Below are 12,180 nucleotides of genomic sequence, written 5' to 3' on the forward strand. Positions count from 1 at the left end.
GCAGAGGTGATTGAATGAAATAAATATGGTAAAGTCCTTGCCGTGTAACAGTGTCCCAGAAAATACCATACTAGGAACTGTTTGGAACCCTGGGCATTTGCATTAGCTTACTACCCAGGATCTTTGAAGTTAGCAAGGTTGGTTTTTTTCTGTCTTCCTTTCCAAAGTTCAGATGTCCTGTTCTCAAATGCAAAAGGGAATGAACCAATCACTGAGACAGGAACTCACCTTATTAGTGTTAAGCTAAGCCAGTTAATGGAACAAAAGTTTTAGTGATCAGGTAGCTTGTCCCCACCTCACCACTGAGCTGCTCTTACTTCTGTAGATAAGTCCTTTTCAGAACCACTCGGCTGTGAGGAAGACCTAGAAATCTGATAGTAGACTACAGCATGAAAGATATGATACTGAGGCATGATTCAAGGAGGAGCCCAAAATCAATATACTTTTTTAGAAGTAGACACAGTGGTTATCTATAGGTGCAACTAAGGCCTCTTGCAGTGGTTAAAGTTCTGATTTCCAACCAAAAAGTTCAAACCCATGAGCCTCTCTGTCTGAGGCAGATTTGGTAGTCTAGTTCTATGAAGATTTACAGCCTTTGGAGCCCAGAGAGACAATTCTGCTCCTTCTTACAGAATCCCAATAAGTAGGAATCAAATCCAGGGCAGTGAATGAGGTATCATCCAGGTCTTAGTTAATAGAATATACCATGGGTTCAAGCTACTACTACTACTACTACTACTACTACTACTACTACTACTACTACTACTACTACTACTTCTTACTACGGGTTAACCATCAATTCTTTAAAAGTGAAAATGTCTGGAAATAGTTACCAAAATGGAGCAGATTCTCAGTCTTCTATCACAAATTTTGAAATAGTTTCATTATAAATGCTTGGAACTAAAAGAGATCCTCAAAATTTTGAATCCAATATTTTCATGTTACGGCACCACCATTTTTAAGAGATAGCCCTGGCAAATTAAGATGCTTTGACCAAAGACAATATCACTTATGTGCTAGAAGCATTCCTGAAGTACTTTCCATTATGTCTTACATTTCATATTCTTATAAATTTAAGCAAAAAAAGAAATTAAAGTGTTTTTCCATTGACATTCATTTATTTAACTAAAAATTACTGGTGTATAAAGTACTGGGAATAGAATAGATTCAAGTGGTAACCAGGCATTTTCCTATTGCGGGGTTGATAGAGTTTATTCACCTCTTTATTGTACCTTAGGGACTTACTGTTTGTTAAACAAAAGGGCACTTTCAGTCATGGCAAATGGACATGACTAAAATGTCCCTGGCTTTGTCTACAAGAGAGTTAGTAGATACTTTCATGAAGTAAGCCATGGCATTTAGCTATTAAAAATAACCACCACTCTCTTGGAATTTCTTACTCATTTCAACATCATAGAATGTGTCCAAAGAATTTGATTCCATTTGGTTCAACTTTTTATGGTATAAGAGGGGTTTTCCCCAGGACTTATCACATCGGACTTATTTTCAGTTGTGCTAAATTGTCATTGTAGTTGTTAGTGCTGACTTTTACAGTGAGCTCATGTACTATACTCAATATATCCAATCCTGTGCCACCCTCCCAATCTCAGATCTGTGAGTCCACTGTTGTCACCACTGTGCCAGTCCACTCATCACTGGTTTTCTCTCTTTTGCTGACCCTTTACTTTTCTAAGACGATGTCCCTCTCCAGGGACTGGCCCTCCAGATGGCATACCCAAAGTATGTGAGGTGAAGTCTCAACGTTCTTGGCCTTGTGGAGAACTATGTCCTCACTCCTTCCAGGCCTGATCTGTTCTTTTAGTAGTCCATGATGTATTCAATGTCTTTCACCAAAACTACAATCCAAAGTCATAAATTCTTCTTTGTTTTTCCTTACCCAAGGTCCAACTTGCACATGCAAATGATATAACTGAAAATACCGTGTCTTGGGTCAGGCATACCTTAATTTTTAAACTGAAATTCTTGACCTCTAACACTTTAAAAAGGTCCTTTACAGCGAATTTGCCCAATGCAATATGCCTTTTGATATTCTGACTGTTCCTTCTATGTGGATCCAAAAATTCTGACTGGTGAGACGTACATGTTACTTGCTAATGCTTATTAATAGAATCTGGTGAGCTGAATTGCTGAAGCAATACCATTTTATGATTTGTCTATATTAACCTGTTTCAGATGAAGACTTAACTAACACAAGAAATTAAACTCCTTATTTACCATTGAGTACTACTACAGTTGCTTATAAGTTTCTCTAGTCATTTCGTTTTCTTAATTTCTTCCCATTCCTCGTGCTCATTGTGATGCTTTAAAGGGGATTAATAATTGAAAAACATGAAGGACCTCTATTTGCTGACAATGACATGACTCAAAATGAGAAGAAATGGTTTCAAATACTCGTCAATAATTGGAATGTGGGATGTGTGAGATAAGAATCTATGAAAATTGGAAGTTGTAAAAAATTAAATGGAATGCATAAATATCCATTTTCTAGGCACTTATGAGCTGAAATTATCTTGTATTAACCATTTTTGACAATCAGGCAATCACATGGTTTGCTGTGCAGTAAATGACAACTTGAAAAGGCATGGTATCTCAATTCATCCTAATCAAGAACTTTTTAAGATCTATCATGAAATATGAAGTTGTTAGCGATAGGATAATATCCAATTGCATATGAGAAATATCTGTTAATATCACTATTATTCAAACACATACTTCATAGGTTCCTTGCATGTATGCTTGGTACAGTTAAAGAGTTGGCTTGTCAGATAATTGAAAGAGAAGCTGACTTATAACTGCTCTGAGGTAAACTTTGCTTGATTATTTGGATTTGTGATACTGAGCTGAGCCAGGACTTTTACTAACTTAAGCATTGTGGTTTACTTTTCATCTGGCTTGGGACTGCTAGACTAAAACTAGAATCACATCGGGTCATATTCTTTGCCTCCTCCACTCCAATTTGTTTCCCTAGTAAACTCCACTTTTGGTACCACAACTGTGAGTTAAGTCTGTGAGTCAACAACTAATATAGAACCCAGTGAGTGGTGGAAATAGATGCAGGAGCATGTGGAGTGGAGTGTCTGACCATGCAGCTATCTTTGGCACTATGGATATTAGTGATGGAGACAGTTCCCCTTTCTGAAGTGGGCAGAAGTCAAACCTGACCATCGGCTCTCTTCATAGGTAATTAGAATTCACTAACAACTCAAATGAGTAAGATTTACAGTCCGCAAAATTCCACTGAAGTGTCAGATAGAAGTCATTTCTAAGTCAATGGCAATGAGAAAGACAGTACCCAATGTAATTAATCAGTGCTAAACTATTTCAGAAGATAGCATATGACCGAGAACCAATGGTACAAACAGAAGAAGTCCAGTTGTCACTGTGGGCATTGGTGAAAATTAGGGCTCCAAGAATCGACGGAATCCGAACTGAGATATTTCAATGCATAGAGACAGTCCTGGCAATAATCATTTGTCTATGGAAAAAAATAAAAAAATAAAAAAATTGGAAGATAGTTATCTAGTCATTTGATAGTAAGAAATCCAAATTTTGTGCCTATTCCCCAAAAGAGTATCAATCAGAATGCAATAATAATAACAATATCATCAATATGACACTCAAAGAAGTTTTTCTGAAGGTTATTTTTTAAAATGGGTTGACTCTGAGAAGAATGGGAATCCCAGAACACTTGATTGTTCTAATGCAAAACCTGTACTTGGACCAGGAGGCAGTCGTCCGAACAGAGCAAGGGAACACTGCATGGTTCAAAATTGGGAAGGGTGTAAGGGATGTGTCCTGTCTCCACCTTTTCAACCTGTATGCAGAACAGATTAGCTGGGCTCTATGAGGAGAAATGTGGGGTCAGGATTGGTGGAAGATCTATCAACAATCTGTGTTATGCAGATGACACAACCCTGCTTGCTGAAACTGAGGAGGACCTGAAGCGTTTGCTGCAGAGGGTCAAGGACTGCACCCTCCAATATGGATTGAGGAGCAATGTCAAGAAGACAAAGATTCTCACCACTGGACCAATTGTCAGCATCAGGATGGATGGTGAAGAGATTGAGATTGTTAACAATTTTAGTTTGCTTGGCTCCACAGTCAACACTCTCGGCACCAGTAGCCAGGAAATTAAAAGGCGTATTGCTATGGGAAAAGTCTGCTGTTAGGGACCTCTCCGAAGTACGGAAAAGCAATGGTGTCTCTCTGGAGACTAAGGTGCGTCTGCTACAGGCCATGGTCTTTGCAATCACTTGTTATGCATCAGAGAGTTGAACAATGACTAAGGAGGATAGAAGGAGAATTGATGCCTTTGAGCTGTGGTGCTGGAGAAGAGTATTGAGGGTACCATGGACTGCTAGGAAAACAAACAAATCTGCCCTGGAAAGGGTTAAACAGGGTGGCTCCTTGGAGGCAAGGATTCTGAGGCTCCGTCTAACATACTTTGGACATGTGGTAAGGAGAGACTGGTCCTTGGAGAAGGACATCATGCTTGGGAGGGTGGAGGGATGGTGCAGGAGGGGAAGGCCCTCTAGGAGGTGGATTGATTCAGTGACTGGGGTAATCAGATGGGAGTGTCAGAGGCAGTGCGATTGGCACAGGGCAGAGCCAAGTTTAGGGCTGCTATACATAGGGTCGCTATGAGTTGCAAGCGACTCGACGGCATGTAACAATGACAACAACAGAAGGGAAACTGCATAAAAATCAAGCTGAATTCAGAAGAGTCATGGAACTAGGTATATCATTTATTGAAGTTACATGAATCTTGAATGAAAGCAGAGAAGACCAGAATAAGCGAACAAAAATGTTCACTTGTATTTTATTTACGAGACAAAGTATTGAACTATGTAGATAATAATAGAGATAACACTGAAAACAATGAGAATATCAGATCATTTAATTGTGTTTAGGTGAAACCTATATATGGACTCAGAGCAGTTTTTGGAATAGAATGTAGAGTTATTACATGGTCTAATATCAGAAAATTATGCATCACGATTGTTTTCTTTCACCATACAGGTGGGTAAAGGGAATGGGAAAGACCCGGTGTGAAAAACAGTGCATACGAACTTTCTAAGTAAATCAGTGTAAATAAAAAAACTTTATTTTAAAAAAGATAGTATTATTTCACCATACCTCTTTAACTGGTATGCTGAACAAATAATCTGAGAAACTGGACTACATAAAGAAGGCGGATCTTGGCATGATGCATTATTTGTGATGATATCACAGAGTTTTGAAGTGAATATTAGATTCACTTCCCTTGCACCTATGAACTTTGACTTATTTCATCTCTATAGACCTCAGATTTTCAACTTCTAAATGAAAAAGTAATGGCTACACCATTTTATAAAACAGAGAGATGCCTAATGTGTCAACTAAGACCATGTGTCCAAAAGGGTGGCACAATCTGATGGGTGGAGGAAAAGACAGGTAAAGGAAATGGGGAAAACCTGGTGTGAAAAACAATGTGAACGAATTTTGTAAGTGAACCAGCATAAAAAAAAATTTTAAAAATATTTTAAAAATATTTAAAAAAAGGAGTTGGCAGATAATTATCACTTTATTTTAGACCACTTTGCACTGATGTCTATTATGATGGTGTCTTCCTTCGGCCAGGGCTTAAGCTCCTTGGTGTAAGAGATTGTTCTCCTTTGAATCTCTTGTTGTCTAATGGACCTACTCTAAGTTGCTTTTGTTCCCTTTTCTGTTGCACATCCTACTGAAGGGAATTTCCCTGTCTTTCCTTTCTTAGTAAGAGATCCTCACACAGAAAGGTTGAGTGGATTTAATGAAAGGCTTAAGCTTGTTCTTCACCAGGACTCTACTATTTAATTTTAGCCACAAGTGTTGATGGAAAAGGTCACAGAGCTTCAGCCACCCTAGTGGAAATGAAACTAGAGCCAAACATAAGTCTCTTTCTAAGTAGTGTTTGGAGACATGGACTTCAGCACTTCAAGTGCCCACAAGTCCTTCCCTTGCCTTATGCCCCTCGTGGCCACTTGTAGGAGAAAGGGGGTTCTGTTATAGGCAGAGTTATCCTTTTCTGGCCCCAAGCGCAGCAGACAGGAATATACCTCAAATAGCTCTGAAGCACCTGATGGACCTCTTGATCCTGTGGCTGTCATCTACTTACAACAACTGAAGTACCACAGGAAGCCAGCTGTTGGCAGAAAAGGGGTAATGAGTTTTGTTTAGAAGAAAGAAAAAGGAAATGCTATTAACTGATCCCTGCCCATCTGAAGGAGAAGTACTGAGTACTGAGCTAGGATGATTGTGCCTATGTGAGACCTATACTTGAACGAAGAAGCAGTCCTCAGAACAGAGCAAGGAAACATTGCATGATTCAAAATCAGCAAAGGAGTGTTTTAGAGAAGCATCCTGTCCCTATCCTTTTCAATCTGTATGCAGAACAGATCATTCTGGAAGCAGGGCTTTATGAGGAGTGTGGCCTCAAGATTGGGGGAAGACTTATCAACAACCTACAATATGCAGATGACACAACTTTGCTTAATGAAACTGAAGAAGACTTGAAGTGCTTGCTACAAAAGGTCAATGACTGTAGTCTTCAATATAGATTGAAGCTCAAATTGAAGATCAAGAAAACAAAAATTCTCACCATTGGGCCAATTGGCAGCACCATGATAGAGGTTGTTAGCAATTACAGCTTGCTCGGCTCCACAATCAACACTAGCAGTCAGGAAATTAAAAGACAAATTGCAGTGGGAAAATCTGCTGTCATGGACCTCTCCAGAGTGTTGTTAAGCAACGATGCCAGTCTAGAAACAAAGGTGTTCTCAATTACTTGTCATGCTTCAGAGAGCTGGACAATGACTAAGGATGACAGAAAATAGATGCCTTTGAATTGTGGTGCTGGAGGTGTGTTGAATGCACCATGGACAGACAGTCAACCAAACAAATAGATCTCTCTTGGAGAGGCTGAACACAAGTATCTCCTTGGAGCCTATGGTTTTGAAGCTCTGCCTCGCATACTTTGGGCACATGACCAGGAGAGATCGGTCCTTGGAGAAGTACATCATGCTTAGAAGGATGGAGGGCTGGCACAGGAGAGGAAGACCCCAGATGAGATGGATTGATACAGTATCTGGGGCAATGGGGGTTGGTATGTCATAATTAATGAGACTGGCTCAGGACGGTGAAGGGATCAAAGCTGCTTTATTAGGGTCGCTATGCATTACAGGTAGGCTCGATGTCAAGAAGACAAAGATTCTCACCACTGGGGCAATTGGCAGCATCAGGATGGATGGTGAAGAGATTGAGATTGTACACAGCTTTAGTTTGCTTGGCTCCACAGTCAACACTCTCAGCACCAGTAGCCAGGAAATGAAAAGGCTTATTGCCATGGGAAAGTCTGCTGCTAGGGACCTCTCCAAAGTACTGAAGAGCAATGGTGTTTCTCTGGAGACTAAGGTGTGCCTGATACAGGCCATGGTCTTTGCTATCACTTGTTATGCATCAGAGAGTTGGACAGTAACTAAGGAGGATAGAAGGAGAATTGATGCCTTTAAACCGGGCGGCTCCTTGGAGGTAAGGATTCTGAGTTTAGGGTTGTTGTACATAGGGTCACTATGAGTCGCAAGCAACTCGATGGCACGTCACAACAATATCAATAAGTTTCTATTTTGGTAATACTGTATTCTTGATTTACTAGTGCTGCAAATTTATTCTCTTGCTCATTGTCATTATTTCAAATAGCGCAATTATAAATTATTAACCTCAAATATTGGCCCGACTGCACAGCAGCATACAACGGCCTAGTTGTTGTTGGGTTCCCTCCAGTCAACTATAACTCACAGCAACCCTATGAACCACAGGTGGGAACCTTGTCCCATCCTGCACCATCCTTACCACCTGTGACATTCTGAAGCTCATTGTTGCAGGTGCTGTCATTCCAGCTCATGTAGGATTTTCCTCTCTTTTACAGACTCTCTACCTTTCCCAACATGATGTTTCTTTCTTTGAACAACATGGCCAAAGTATGTGAGATGGTGTTTCAACATCCTGTCCTCTAAAGTGTACCACTGCTGAACTTCTCCCAAGAGAGATGTGGTTGGTCATTTGGTAGTCCATGATACATTCGGTCTCTCCTTCAGCACTAACATTCAAAGGCATCATTTCTTCTTTGGTATTTCTTATTTCTCGTTGAACTTTCAGATGCATAGGAAGCAAATGAAAGAACATGAGTTGGATCTGGTGCCCCTTAGTCTTTAAATTGCCATCTTAGTTCTCTAGCCCTTTGGAGAGGTCTTTCACAGAGGTCCTTGGAGATCTTTCCAGTGCAACATGTATTTTGATTTCTTGACTCTTGTTACTTTGGATGTTGATTGTGGATACAATTAAAATGAAAGAATTGACAACTTTAAATGTTTCTCCATTTATCATTATATTACTGCCTTTTGGTCCAGTGGTGAGAACTTTTGTCTTCTTGATATTGAAATGTAATCTATATAAAGGCTGTAGTTTTTCATTTTCTGTCTCAAGTGTTTTGAGTTTTCTTCATTTTTAGCAAGCAAAGTTTTGTCATTCGCATAACACTTTTTTCTGAGCCTTCCAATCCTGATAACAAATTCTTCTTCATAAAGTCCTGCTTCTTGAATCATTTACTCGGTATACAGATAAAATAGATATAGAGAAAGCACACAATCCTAAAACACACAGTTCCTAATTTTAAATTATGCATTGTTCCCTGGTTCTGTTCAGACAACTCCTTCTTGGTCTAAGGATTAACACAAATAATCTGGGATTCCCATTCTTAATGTTACACATAATTTGTTATGTTACACAGAATCAAAAGTCTTTATTAGGCAATAAAACACAAGCAAATGTCTTTCTGGTATTCTTTGCTCAATATAGGTGTGTTGTTCAATATAAATATGGTGGAAGACTAAAGGAAAGTCCAAGTGTCTTCATATTATCATAATATAACAACTAAATTCTAGCTCGTTTTAGATTTAATACTGGGTTATTGTTTGCAGCATTCTCCATGTAGAAGTAGTCCAGGCCTCTGTCCCTTCTTTGTGCTATTCCTTTCACTTGTGGTGACCTTCTTCTATTTCTTCAGCTGATAGAGTCCAGGTTCTTCTTAGAATTCAGTTGTGACATCAGCATAGAAATTTGTTTAGTACCTATTAAAACTTTCCTCACCACAAAGACCCAACACTCTAACCCTTGAGAAACTCCTTTTAGTCAACCCAGTGTTTGTCCTCTGTATTCTTAAACCAATTTATTATCTATAATCAATTAATTTTCTATAATTATAATCTATAATCTTAATCCTAGGTATTCTGGTGTACCATAATGCATATAATACTTAAATGTTGTCAAACACTGAAGGAAACAATCTCGTTCATTATCTTTGATCAGTTATACATTGATTATTTTATATTCATTGTATGTGTCAAGTGTGGTAATGGTCACCCAGGGTGGACCGTGTTTGGTGGAGCTCCCTGATTAAAACAAGCTTGGAAGCAGAAGTGGCATCCACTTCCGAAATAGCTTGCCTCCAGAAACCCTATGAACTGGGAGAAATGATGAAAGTTCTACAAGTGTTCAGGTCTTTTTTTCATAGGGTCACTATGAGTCGACTATGACTTGATGACATTTAACAACAACAATAACAAATAACAACTCTCTCTCTCATATATATATATATATATATATATATCTGGCATATGACTATGTCTGGCATTGTCCACATCTGCAGAAAAAGAATATAAGGCTCAGAGAGATACAGCTTCTTACCCAAAATATCAGGACTAGTAATGGTCAGAGTGAATATTTGAACTCAAGGTTTTGTAATTCCAGAGTGTACACTTTCCATTTCTGTCTTTTAGTAAGACTTTGTTCAAAGTAGCAACCGTTGACTGAAGTCCTCAAATGCCCTTGCTGCCATCAATCAAGAAACATGAGCCTTTTGACTGGCAACAGATGCTAAGCACACATATATGGGACATCGAGAACTTGCCAAGCTTGAGGGCTGGAAACCAGAGTCAGAAGCAAACACACACACACAGCCCTCTGTAAGGAGGTTCCGCATAGCCCAGCTTCCCATGAGATGGCTTACTTTGATCTTATGGCCCAAAATAGCAAATCGACTTTTAGTTAGTGAGAGCTGGATTTCATCTGTAAATGATAACATGAAAGAATGGAAAGTTACACCGGTGACTGTCCCCATCCTATTCTTAGTCATTATGCTCAGGTTATCAGATTCCTCCTTTCCAACATTTGCTTAATTAGCCAGAATGGAACACTTTCTTTAAAACAAAACAAAGACCCAACCTTGGACTTCTTACATATTAAGAAAAAGGTACAAGTGTCGTCAATATCTACCCTTCAAAAAGAAGACCGTATCATTGTCATTTTTAAGTTGTTTCAAATAAAATCTTAAAAAAAGTTGAAAAGATAAAGCCACCTGAATTCTAGGAAGCAGCCCATGTTTCAACAAAGCAGAAAAAAGTTCTGAAAAAGAATTTTATGTGAAAGTGAGATTTCAGCTCAATGATGCTTTCTTTGACTGCCATGAAAGGTGACTGGATGATACAATAATTAATATTTCTGTCTGCTCATCCAGAGGCTGGAGAGTCTAGTGCATCCAGAGACACCTATAAGGAAAGGCCTGGGACAGACAGCTGAAAACTCGGCTCTTTAAAGATGTTACAGAGTCTGGTTCTAATCTGACACACGGAGGCACCATGAGTCAACATTAGCTTGATTGCAACTGTTGTTCTGTTTAGGGACTGCTGTTAGTCTTCAGCATGAAGGAAGATGGTTGTATTCTTGACAGGTTAATGCTAACTACTTGGAGGAAAATAAAGAAAGAGCTCAAAATTCAAAATATCCTTTTGCCTTTGATCTTCAAATCATGGTATTATTTGGAGGAAGCTTGAAAGGAAATGGAGTTTTATTCAGTCACGTGCACGGTACATTTAATTATGGGCATTATTTAGAGGGACTTGAAAGCATTTTAGTGGCGTCTTTGGTGCTTTATTTCCATGATAAGAACAAGAGGATTGTTTTGTGTAAGGAGGAGTGCATATACTTTTTCAAAGGATAATACAATTTAGAGGCTCTGTGAGTTTTAAGTGTTTCTTGGGCATGGTTGAAGCCTTGTGCTTGGATTGTAAATCTAAGGCTCATCTCTAATGGACATCTCTTTTATTTTGTGAACTTAAGCACAAGTTGCACCATGGCTGGATTAGCCAGAAACAGGTGACTGGTGTGTGTGGAATTGGAGACGAGCTAAGAGGAAAAGGCTAGGTCTTTAGAGTTTGGGACGTTTTCAGACTTACTGGAGATCATATTTTCTTAAGTATTCTTATGAGTCGCAAGTGACTCGACGGCGCATAACAACAACAACATTCTTATTTCAAGTGTGCATATTTTTTTCTTTTTTTCTTTTATCCAAGTTACCTGGAAAGGTGCCAGTAAGCAACTGGTGAATTGCACTTGGTGAATTGAAGGAAGAGGAGGAGGATAAACTGACTGATTGGCTTTAGTGATCATTAGGCCTGCTCGCTCTCCTTGCATTTTCTCCTCTCCTGAGGAGTCAGCCTACTGCCACTCATAGGCCAATTGCAGCTCATTGTCTGTTTTGGTAGCTAAAGTTTTGTTGGAACCCTGCCACATCCACTTGATGACACATTGCCAGTTGATACTTTGTACTCTAATGACAGAGTTCAATGGTTGCCACACTGACTGGATGACCTGTCGGGTCTGCATTATTCACTACCTGGCTCTTCACAAACAATGTCTGCTGACCCTTGTCCTAGAGGATAATAAAAGCTTAGAGATTGAATGGTGGTGAATTCTATAGGCAAGTGAATGATGCATTGCGTTTGCTTCAGGGATATGATTCACAACATTGATTTCAACTACTTATGGAGCCCCTTGAAGACAGCTTGTGAGTAAGAATCTTCCTCTTAGCTCTTCAAATGTCTCTGGATATTTCAAAACATTGAATTTGAAACAGGTAATCTTTTACAAAGTTGTTGAAAGGCCCGAAGAGGCAAAATAAAGCAAAACTCTCATTAAGAGTGACAGGGTGAGGGTGGGAGGGTGCAGGGGGTATTGTATACCAATGAAGGAATTTTTCTTTTACTTTTGAAAGAGAAGAGCGAACTAGGGGTGGGGGAGAGTGGG

Source organism: Elephantulus edwardii, unplaced genomic scaffold (assembly GCF_000299155.1).
Source record: "Elephantulus edwardii isolate Elephantulus edwardi_28Jun2011 unplaced genomic scaffold, EleEdw1.0 scaffold00003, whole genome shotgun sequence".
Taxonomy (NCBI): Eukaryota; Metazoa; Chordata; class Mammalia; order Macroscelidea; family Macroscelididae; genus Elephantulus; species Elephantulus edwardii.